The following is a 12,197-nucleotide window of genomic DNA, read 5'->3' as shown; positions in this document are numbered from 1 at the left end:
CACTTTATTCTGACCTTTGCAAAACTTTCATTTCCCAAATGTGATAGATACAAAGTGCTTTTATAATACCAATAATGATTATTTCCTATGGGAAACTGCCAATTATAAGTTGGTGAAAAATGCTATATCAGATGTACATCGAGAAAATGAACACACCTACCAACAGTCAGACTAATTAAAGCCATTCTTCAAATATTAATAAAGCTTTTCACTGCCACGGAATGCAACCTGTGTGATTTAGTTCAGCTGTACCCTTGGCAGGTCGTTCCTTCAGCAATAATAAAGGTTTGATTGGTGGGGAAATGCAGTGTTTCTGGGGAAGGTGTCCCCCCTTTCCCTGGCACTGAGCCAGCCCATGTGGGAAGCTGCTTTAACATTTAAGCACTTGACTCAAATTCACCTTGTTTATATCACCTCACACCACGTGCCAGCGAAGATACTCAGATAGGGGAACAAATCTTGTGTTCTGGACACAAGTTCTTAGAGGGAAAAAAAAAAAGGCACGGCAAAGATAATGTGCAAAGATAAGCAATAAACTGTCAAACAGCCCCGTGTTCTGGTTTTATTTATTCTGTGCAGTGTTGCTTTTAAGATATTACCTCACATTTAAAAGGCAATTCCTGTAATGTCTCTGCTCTGCTCATGATTTTTGAGGTTCTTAGGGCCTGAGTCCCATTTATGCTCTTGCCAACCTGCAAAGCTTCCCAAGGTTCTAGGGTTCTCAAATGAAATGGACTTGGAAGTGAAAGTTAAAAAAGTTTTACCAGCACACAGGTACTTTCACAGCACCTATAGATTAACACAGAAAAGAGAAGTATTAATAACGAAAAATCTGATCCCAAGTTGTATGTGAAAATATAAAACACTCCATGCTGATACATCGATGATGAATAGAGGAAAGCTTTTGATTTCCTCCAAAATATTCACCTGGAAGCTGCCTCAAACTGCTTAACATTTCAAAAAGGTAGACTTTCCAGTCCACCAATTGTGTTTATGCACAATTTATAATGAAAAACAAAATATATTCATAGATTCCAGGCAACAGATTGCTCAACTAAGGCATGTAGAAAAAGTCCAAAAGAAAGAATTTAGAGACACAGAAGCTTAATTTTTAGATTTTTTTCAGAATATTTAGCTACTTGCTTACTACAACCTTTTAAACAAATGCATTTTCACAAAAGCAGGTCATAAAGGCCCGCACAGGAAAAAAAAAAGCCAACCAGTTTTGGGCAGATAAACCCAGATGACTTGTGGACAGCTCTGTATGTCCAAGCAGGAGCTGAACACACAGATCTGACCACCTACATCTCACTTAACAGGGTAAGTGAAGTGCTGCCTCCTTTGCACGAGAAGAGCCTGATCATGGGGTCATTTATAAAAACGCAAAACAAACCTAAATGCTCAAAGTCCTCCAAATGTACCACTGCCCAAGAGAAGGGCTCTGCAGATCCCGTAAAAGCCAGCCATCCATCAGCACAGAAAATGCTTGCAACACCTAGAGCAGCTCCAGAGGTGTCCTCCAAGCTGCTAACCCAGACTGCAAAAGATCTCATAACGATCTTGTTTACAATCCAAATTTTCAGTCTGGCACAGATCAAAGAGCCCAAACTGCAGTTATGAAACCTAAGTAGATTTACTAGCTACTTTTTCACTGTAATGTTTAACAAGTCTTATTAGTTCTGAAAGAAGAAACAACAGCTAAAATATAAACAAGTGAAAAGTGGTATGTGTGTCGTTAAGCAATAAACAACATTCCACATTTCTCTGCCTTTCCCCTCTGGTTACAGAAAATAACTTGACAGCAGCCTCGTCACTCCACACCACACTGTACCTTTCAAAACTTGGCAAAGCAACCCTTCCACATTGTGTTTCGGATCAAACAACTCAATACGTGCTTCAGAGATCTGGCAGCAGCTCTTTTGGGAGTTATTTCCTACTTTTCTGGCTTATGCAACCTGTCGAGTTTGGAAAATTTACACTCCGTAGATCCGAAGGACATACACGCAGAAAGGGGAAATAATAATAATAACCACGATTATAAACGGAGCCTTGAATGAAAATTTGATTTGCCACAGATATTCCCACTGCCTCCAAGAAATCACTCTGATGCGGAGCAGCACATGCCATCTTCTCAGATTCCAGTGTCCACAGGTACTGGGATTAAAAAGCATTTTTTAGGTAAAGAGCTGCCAGGAGGGCAGACTCCACGACTCACCCACACGGCTCCCTGTTCTGTAAATGCAACACTCATCTTAAGAGCAGCAAAATTGCAGCAGATAAGATACGAACATGAGAACAAAAGCAGGCTCCAGGAAAGCCACTGGACAGCGTGAAGTTTTTCCTCTGATTAGAATCTGTTTGCAGATTGATTTATTTTTTTTTTTTTGCACTCAACCAAACGTTGCTCCTCTAAGGCAGAGTACAAGCATAGTTAGAGAAAACATCCCTCTGAAATTTTCCATAGTTTTAGGGTTTAGAAAAGTTGAAAATACTGGAAGGGGAAAAAAAAATATCCTTTCCAAATACAATGGATTTTTTGGCAATAATTCAGCAGTTTTCCTTTTTGGCTTCACCAGAAAACAATAAGGGCTTAAGATGAATGCACTATTCTCGTGACATATGAAGACACATCAGTTTAAAAGGAAGTATCTAAAAGGCAAGCAACCTTGGTGCACCACTAGTAGGTCTTGGCAGACAGTTTCAACAGGAGAAGGGAGTCAGAAACGAGTAAAACATTTTGTCCAAACTCAGCTGTGCACACGACCTCTTGCTTTCTTCCCCACCACGCAAGTATTTCCTGTATCTGACAGTTTTATTATTACATTTCCCACTTTTCCTACCTTGTGCTTCCTTTATTTTGCAGCTCTCCCCATACCTTTCAGATCATCCTGCTTGTTCTTTCACTCTCCATTTTTCTTTTTTGTATGCTTGGCCTCAGCTGAAGTCAGGGGGGAAAATCCCACTGGCCTGCCTGCAAAGGAATCCATCCCTTCGGAATGTGGGAATGTCACTCACCATCTCTGCCTCTGCCACCACTGCCCTTCAGCTCTGGCAGCGAGTCATGTCCTCTTTGTCCAGGCTGGGACACTAAAAAGGGAATAGTTTCCTCCACTCCTTTCTACTCTACTCTCTGTTTCCAGTGAGCTGAACCTGCACAGGACAAAATGGTTTGCAATAACTTCACTTGCTCCAGCTTTTACTGAGGCTGAACAATACAAGCTGTCATTTTGTGTCTCTATGTGCTCACCAGTTCTTCCTGCACCTTTGGATACAAGACCAGGTCTTTTCACATTGTAAAAGAAGGTGTTTTTTTTTAAACCACATTTTAAAAGAACGTGGTTTAACTTCAGGCATTGATGAAATACAAATTTGGAATAAAACAACACCATAGCTTGGTTCTTGCAGAAGGAAACCTTAGCTTAACCTTTTCAAAAAAACAGCAAACAGTCTTTCCTTCCTGGGGAGTGACAGATCACTCTTTCAGGGGACAGTTCCAGAAGGCACTTAAAGAAATAAGCAGACGAAAGAAAACAACCTTTCTGCTCCTAAGAAAACTCTTATCACAAACAACCAAAATATACAGGAGCTAAGGTTTGTTTGCTACCTTTTTCTGCATTAGAATGTCTGAAGAGTCAGGCATGGTTTAAGACAGACCTGTCACAGAAAAATTCGAGGCAGCAGTCTGGTAAACTGATTCAGATGAAAAATCACAGAATTATAGAAGAGTTTTGTTGGAAGGAACCTTTAGAGGTCATCTAGTCCAACCCCTCCTGCACTGAGCAAGGACATCTTCAACTAGGCCAGGTTGCTCAGAGACCCATCCATCCTGACACTGAATGTTTCCAGGGATGGGGCTTCTACCACCTCTCTGGGAAACCTGTTCCAGTTTCTCACCACCCTCACCATAAAAAATTCCTTCCTTCTATCCAGCCTGAATATATCCCCTTTCAGTTTAAAGCCATTACCCCTTGTCCTGTCACAACAGACCCTACTAAGCCGTCTGTCCCCTCTTTCTTGGAAGACACCTCTTAAGGGTGGCAACATGCTCTCCCTGGAGCCTTCTCCTCCCCAGGGTTGGAAATAACCTTCTGGAATGTTATTTATCAGGCCTGCTTTGCAGCCAGCTCAGTTACCCGATTCACTCCTAGCACAGGCACCCAGGGACGTGAAATTAGTCCCCAGCCTCTATTTACTTCTTCACAAGTGTCAGTTTAAACGTGCGTGAAACTACAGAGAACCTGACAACTCAGTAACAACAGCCAGGAATTATCAGTATGCCTTTGTTATCACTTGCTTTTAAGTCCCAGAGCTCTGCCTCCCTCTTCTGAACCTTTCTCAGTCTGAGGCAGTATATTTGCCAGTATGAGCATTTTCTGCTCTCTCCGTGCTCACCTTTCTCACCACAAAGGTCTACCCGAGGGTGGATTTCGCTGTAATGAAGCAGAACAGTCTTCCAAAGAAAGACAAAGACTACATGATCACAAACAGCAGGGAATATTTGGAAAACAATGCTTCATCTGGATGCAGTAAGCTCCATTTATTTTTCTTTTGCCTCTCTATTTTTGCTTTATACTGTTGACTCCAAGTTTTAATGACCGAAGATATTTTAAGCATTCCTGACCTAGAAATGTGCTAAGAATAAGAGAACTTTATAATAAAGAAAACATTGGCCACCTGAAGGGAAACTCAGTGTATACTCCACCTAAGTAAGATATGCATGTTGCTTATGAACAGCAGATAACTTTCCAGGCCTAAAAGAACTCAGTTTCCAGAAGATAGAGATAGCATGCATGAAGAATCAGCCAGGCTGCAGGATTCAGTGGACCTGGTTGAGAGAACAGCAGTAGGATTCCTGGCCAAATTAGATGCCACCGAGAAGAATTCAGCTCAGCTGGAAAATACCGCCACAAAATATCTTAATTGCTGTGCTTATCAGGGACATTAACAAGATACCCAGTGGAGACACAGCCTAAAGCCAGGATTAAAAACCTCTTTATTTTGAGAACAGCAATCTGAACAAATTGCACCGGTCTCTAACAAGAAGACAACTTTTCTTTATTTCCCCCCCTCTCCCATAGAGTGCCACTTCCGTTTTGGGACCAGTTACCCTGCCCTTTATAATGACCAGGCAGCCAATAATTTGGGACTAAAACTCATCCTTGATTATGCTCAGCGGGTGTGACAGTGACAGTCCCACACTGGCGTAAGACAAACAAGTGCAAAACATTCCGGTGATCGGAGCAGATGTTTTACACGGAGAGAAGTTCATCAGGGCCTGGTATTTTCAAGTGAAGGACTGGAACATTAGGAATCACAGGTGATAATTCTTACAAGTGTGTTGGTGTGAGAAATATGAACAGGGTAAAAACGAGTCACTTGGCACTTCAGGATTGGCTGGTGTCAGGTCAAAGGTTGGACTCGACCTTGCAAGTCTTTTTCAGCCCTAATGATTCTATGATTCTGTGCAAATCTACCAAGTAAACCCTCAGCTGTTAAAGCAAGACCAGCAGTTGTTCCAGCTATAAAGATCACAGCAGACATATCTGTTAAGCTGCTCCTAAGAAGAGAGGTTTTAGAAGAGCCAGCAGACAGTCTTCTCTTTCATAACCCCAGAGGGAAGGGAAAGCTCCAGGAGCAGTGTGATTGCATGACCTGTTCATGATCTCCTGGAATACAAGACAAGGCTGCACCGTTTCACCCTCAGCCTCTACCAGCTTGAGTTTCAGCTGCTCTGCCCTTTGCCCCCACCCTGCCAGGGTCCATCAGAGCACACAGGACCCCTCAGGAAGAGATTCCAACCTGGAATATGCAGCGGGGACAAAACCCATTGACATGCCCTGGGAAGATGAGACAGTTGAGAGGATCTCTCCCTGAGTCTTGTTTAAGAACTGATGCCCTGAAGGAACCTGCCAGCACCCTGATATTATCCTTAACCTTTTAATGGAGACTACTGACTGCACAGCTGCAGAACATACAGAATCAGGAAAAGGGAAACAAAAGAAAGCCATACACACAGATAAATGCACCTCACACGTTAGTATTCCTGCCCTCCTTTTGTGATTCCAGCCAGTAGAACACCAGGTGCTCATAAACCCCAGGCTGAGGGTGATCCAGTTATTCAATAACCCCTTTAAACCACGCTACTGGACAATGAGTTAGGGAGTAGGACAGTAGTTAGGGAGTCCTTACTTTCTTTTACAGTTCAAATTCTCTTTGGTAATAGCTCTAATTTGCATCTCTCCCTTCCTGTACCTTCAGCATGTCAGGGAGTTATTTCAACTTTTCCAAAGCAGGAGGGAGTCAGACAACAGTTTGAGAAAAAATATTAGTGTTCCTTCACCACAGTCTGATTCAACTGTTGCCTGAGTCAATCAGTGACTGTTCCAGAATTATTAGCAGACTCTCTTTTCTACAAGGCTGGGCTGGACCTAAACCAGAGACTGAGGCCTGTCCTCATATTTCCTACGTAAACACACTTTCTTTTTAGTGACAAAGTACAGCTACATAAAGAGGATTAACATGGGCAGCACGTACTTGGCTCTTATTGAACACAAGAGACAGTGATAAACAAGAAATCTCTTGGGATTGGTAATGAGGATGGGGTGAATGCTGCTCTTAGCTCCCCATCTCAGGAGATACAGTGACACACAAGTACCCACACAAGAGCACAGGTAATTTAATAAAAATGCACATGCCAAATATTCTGACTCTGTCCATTACAAAAAAAAAAAAATTCTGCAATTCTAACCTGTAAATATACCACGGGGATATTATTTCACCTCCATAAAAATCAACTATGAAGTGTTGATGAATAAAATCAATGAGCTAACATCGATGAACTGTGCATTGTTTTAATTATTATTTGTATCAGGAATGCCCAGTGAACATTATGCCCAGCTTCATATTGTAAATTTTAACAGGAATTCAGCACTCCTTCCTTTCAACAGTGTTGAAAACCATAGTTTATTTAAAAGATTTTCTTTGGCTAGTCCTCTCTTCAGCTCAGTCTCTTTGAGAGTAGGAAAGGGATCAAAGTTCCTGTAGCTCCTGATTATTCAATAACATGACTAATGCTCTCCTAAGGGGATCATGATTACAGGTAATGATGTGTTATGATAAAGGCAACATCTCCCATTTGCACACCCCTGTCCTCCCACCCACCACTGTGTAAACAGAATAAACCTTTAAGGACACACTGGCTGACCTCATCTCCTGAAGAAACACTGCCTGGAATCACGCTGTAAGGGAACAGGGAAGAACACACAATGCTCTCACTTGATCTTTAACAGTGAGATATTTTAACACCCTCGCTACCCAGAAAACCTCTGCCAGGCATCCTCAGCACAACTGGTATTAGCTGCAGCAGGCTGTTCACAGACCCTACAACTGACTGTACGAATTGTGACTGCCTGGGGAGAGTTTTGTTTTGTTATTGAGCCAAGTTCTCTTCACATTTACTCGACGTAAAAATTCAGGAGTTCTAGGATTTTCTTTTCCTTTGTTCCCAAAGTTTTTGAAGCCTTTGACTTTCAAAAACCGACAGCATGTCCTTCTACATCCTATGTTTAAAAAAAATCCCTAACTTCCTTCACCTGCCTCCACACAAAGTGGCTCTCCCCTCTTTTACGTAGTCTTATTTTCAAAGCATTCGAGATCCTCAAACAACTCAAGGTAAATTGATTCATCTCCTAATTCTTCATCAGTTTTAACCAAAGAGCTAACAGTTCTGTCCCTGAGTGGAATTCATTCTGAATCTCTGGTAAGGGTGCTGTAGCTCCCACCTGGATAAGAATCTAGCACCATGAAATATTATCTGACATACTATCAGGTATCTTCAGACCACTGCTCTAAGAGAATATTTACAGAAGTTTCTACTTTCCAAGAAAGCTATTCCTGGCCAACGTAAGCTTTTTTTTCTTCTTCTTCTTCTTTTACCTATTTTAGCAAACTTATGCCCACAGAAGAATTATTTTTACCCGTTACAAATAAACAAACCAATTGTGACGGAACACCGGGTCACAGTGCAGCAAATTCCCAAATGCCTGTGGCACACAGCATGTGGACAGACCAACAATCAAGAAGTGGAAAAACAAGGAAAACAAGTGTGTTTTAATGACTAGTGCCAAGGCTACACATGCATAAAGCACTGCCTGCAACCATGGCACCAGCACTTCTAGTTCCAAAAGTCTAGACCACCAATGCAACCGTATCCTTTGGTGTCGAGGTCTTTTTGTGCAGTGACATTTCCCCAGAGCAGATCTGTCTGCAGGTGGAATGTTCGTCTGAGAAACCATCTCAGATGGCATCAGAGAATTCTGATGTGAATTTGGACACGTTTTTTCATGAACAACAAAAAGCAAACACACCATCACGTCACGATCACTTAAAAGAAGAGACCCCTCTCTGAGCATTAGAAAGTAAAAAAACTGTTCTCCACAAATCTGAGGTGAGGAGAACCTGCTGGAAGCACAGGGAGATCAGAGCACTTGAACTGCCTTTGCAGCTGTTGGAAGAATGTTTCCACATCATCACTGGAGTTTATCAGGCCTGGGGAGGGGCCACAGACCAGCAGTTTTTATTCATCCCTACCTGCCAGGATGTTACACTACAAAAAGGTGAGGCCTCTGAGGGCTTTGAGTACCCCCATCTGTCTGTGTCACTCATCATCCTCACACACACACACATTCTTATTCATGTCAGGTCTTCAGGAGAGCTCAGCAGACTCTGAATTATGACCTAAATTTCTAATAACTTCTCTCCTCCCAACCCCAACCACTGCTTTTTCAGAATACCTTTCTCCCTCTACTAATATGGACAGTGCAGCACTGGAACAGTAAACCATATTTTAAACCAGAAGTAAATAATCTAGTAAAAAAAAAAAAAAAAACTCAATTAAAATGTTAAAAGAACAGAAAAATTCATACCTTTGGAAAATCAGGAATTACTCCGTAGAAATTCACATTGTAGAGAATGTCTTCCTTTCCCTAAAAAAAAAAAAGGAAAAGCCTTAATTGTGCATATTCATATTTAATTACCTAATAAAAACACAGTGAACTACTCCAAGACCTTCTTTTCCCCCCCAGAAATAATTTCTCCTCATGGAACAGAATATTTACACTACAGCAAACAAATAGTGCACACTCAGTGAGTTTTTGTTTGAAGTACATTTTATTTTGAAATTTCCTGTTATTTAAGCAAAAGCATCATAGCTGCAGGTGAAAGGAACACATGGTACCCATTCATCCAAGCACTTCAAACTAAAAAGTAACACAGTGGAGACCAAGAATGGAGCAGTTTTCAGGAGCAGGGGGAAAAAAGTATTTTATTCTGAGGTATAGGTGCATACACAGAATTAAATCTGACCTGATACCTTTTCAGTTTTATGAGGTTTGAGTTTAATGAGAAGAAGAAGGGGGGGAAAAAAAAATCTTGATATTAGAAACAGAGAGATTCTAGAAAATAAATGTCTCAGCCAAGACAGGACAGAGCATGTTGTAGGTCTAGAACTTGCTCTGGGGACTCATCGTACATAAAACACCCCAAGAAGGAAGCAGAGGGACTGAGAACCACGGCATTCACAACTACAGCCATGAGGGCAGCTAAAGAAAACAGTTTCCTGTTCTGCTGAATCCTCCCAAAGTTGCCAAAAATGTCTATTAAAACAGAAGTTGTTCCAAATCATAAATAGCAACGCCGAGAGGATGGTGGGTGAGAGCTTTGTTCTCATTAAATACCAACCACGTGCTCTTCTAGTTCAAGACTATACAGAGCCTTCAACTTTTTTTTATTATTATTATTATTTTAATGCCTCAGACACTCTCATTTTGCCAGTGCACTTTCAGACTGGCCTCAGTGGCTCATAATTACACGACAAGACACTACTGGGTCTCCACCACTTCCCAGCTGCACACAAAAGCACCCTCACACTTCCTTCTGGGCCCAACTAAAGCCAACTTGATGCTAAAATCAACTCCCTGCTCAAGACATGTTTCTGTTGGAAAGACAAAGACATGACAGAAATGTTTTCAAGCATACAAACTACTCTGTTAAGTCTACAGTAAGAGATACACCTCAGATATCTTTGTTCTCTTGCAGATTGTGGTCAAATTTCAACACGATTACATCAACTCCACTGAAGTCAGGAGCATCTCACCAGACCTAATGCACAAAACAGAAACGGGATCTGCTTCTCAACTGGTTTTAATCATTTACAGCTTTCTGGGCAACGTTGCCACTGGGCTCTGAAATTTCTCGTGTTCCATGTAAACACATGAGTACAATCTCATAAATTTAATGAAGAAAACCAGTTTTTTTTTTTTTTTTTTTTAATTATGCAAACACCAAAAATCTCTTTCTCTTCTGCCAGTTAAGTATTTCTTCAGGAGCTTGTTTGTGTCCAAAAATCTCCAATGGCCCTTTCAGTAAGACTGTAAATTCTTTGAGGGAAGCACTCAGAGCCAGAGTCAAGTCTCAGTTCCAGAGAAAGAAACACTGAGCAATTCCTAATTCTCAGTAACTACTGATGGGGTGATGGACAGCAGCTGCAGCCTCAGGCTCAGCCTTCATTCCACACCTGGTAGTAAAGGCTGAAATACAAAACCCTGAAATTTTCATTTCTCTCCTGTTCCAAGGAAAATTAAAAAGAGGTGAATAAGTTGGTCTTAAATACCTCGATACCGACTTTTTTTGTGGAGGATCTTTAATTTCCTAACTACTGCTCAGTAAAGCAAGACTTGTTTCTTAACTAGTCACCTGAACTGTCCTGTCACCTTAAATATAAATATACCACAGGTGTTGCCTGTTTCTCTTCATGACTCAACCCCCTGATAACCCACTAGGAGAGGACTTAATTTTCCAAAAGACCCAGTTAAATCATAATAACCCTTCAAAAAAGGATGCACAACCTTCATCAAGGCTCTGAGCTTGGCAAGAGATTGGTTTTTTTTGTTCCTTTATTTTAAAGGAGAAGAGTTTTGATCGACAGGGATCTGACATTCGAGTTCCTTTTCCACCTGTCGCTCTCTGAAAGGGTCGGAGGGAATGACCTGACAGGAACACAGTTCCACAAGTCCATGGCTTTCCCATCCATGGACACCTGGTTACAGGTGATCACCTCGAGTTACTCACTGGGAGACTGAAACTTTGGAATTCCAATAAGGACCCTGTGCCTCGTTCTAATTAAAAGTGAAGTGCAGGTATGATTTTAGTCTGTCAATGCACTGAAATGGTCCTTTCCTACCAAACCTTCTTCACTCACTTTGTGCCCAAAAGGAACATCAACCATAGTTTATCAGTTAGTTTTAGACACAGCTCTAACATTTTTCAGACATGAATCTGGATGGGCTGTTTCTAAAAAGCTCCTTTCTTTCTTCGTAATTTTTTTTTTTTTTTTAGATCTAGCAGGAGAAAAAAAAAAAAACAAAACACCAAAACAAACCAACAAAAGAGCCACAAATACCCACCAACACATGAAAGGGGAAAAAAAAAATAAAGACAAAGTCACACTGGTGGGCAGGAAACCACACTCAGCAGAGCGGTGTTATGTCAGCACTCAGCAGGCAGCGAGGCTGGGCACTGCCAGCTCCTGCCATGCCTGGGCCAAGCTGTTCCAGCCAGGGCCATGCCGTCACAGCTCCCGCTCTCAGCTGAAGCCTCTGAGAAACCTCAGCTCCTTCCTGCAGTGGAGCCTTGCCAGGGACATCAGTCTGGTGCTGCTGACACACTGCACACACACGACTTGGTGGCTTCCTGCTCCGGGCATTACATAATTGGAGCCTCTGGCGTGTCTTTCTGGAGCGTTTCGTGTGTTCCCCCACAAGAGCAGCAGCCTCTCCACCTACCAGACAGCTCTGCATCTTCACCCCACTGAGACTGACCTGCATGGCACCGACTACAGGGCCATACAGCTGTTTATCCCACGGGAATAAAAACTTCACAGCATGATTCCCAAAGATTAGGAAAAAAAAACCAACAACAAAAAAAGAGGAAGGTAGCCATGCAGTTAAACACAGTTAAAATACCAACAACAACAAAAAAACTCCCAATGAATAGCATTCTCTCCACTTCTACCACAGGAATACCATGAGGGAAATCACATTCATAAGCCACATGAAGTTTCATCAAGGACTGTTGCATTCAGCTTCACTGAATTAAGCCAGGAAATTATTAAATAAAGAAAGGATGCAGCCTCCTGCTCG

The 12,197-nt window shown here is 41.8% G+C and overlaps 1 protein-coding gene across 6 annotated transcripts in view; it reads right to left on the bottom strand.

The window, feature by feature from the left end:
• The window catches only part of PLCB4 (phospholipase C beta 4), a 177,875-nt gene that overhangs the window by 150,047 nt on the left and 15,631 nt on the right, over positions 1-12,197 (bottom strand). For all 6 annotated transcript variants that reach the window (XM_027883548.1, XM_027883552.1, XM_027883551.1 and 3 more), the window contains one exon: positions 8,925-8,984. The gene's annotated coding sequence lies outside the window, so the exon portion shown is untranslated. Of the gene's footprint in view, positions 1-8,924; positions 8,985-12,197 lie in introns of those variants that run through there.

The sequence above is a fragment of the Empidonax traillii genome, unplaced genomic scaffold (assembly GCF_003031625.1).
Source record: "Empidonax traillii isolate 1590-97213 ecotype Southwest subspecies unplaced genomic scaffold, ASM303162v1 scaffold128:size1411021, whole genome shotgun sequence".
NCBI lineage: Eukaryota > Metazoa > Chordata > Aves > Passeriformes > Tyrannidae > Empidonax > Empidonax traillii.
This window is presented reverse-complemented; position numbering and strand designations above follow the sequence as displayed.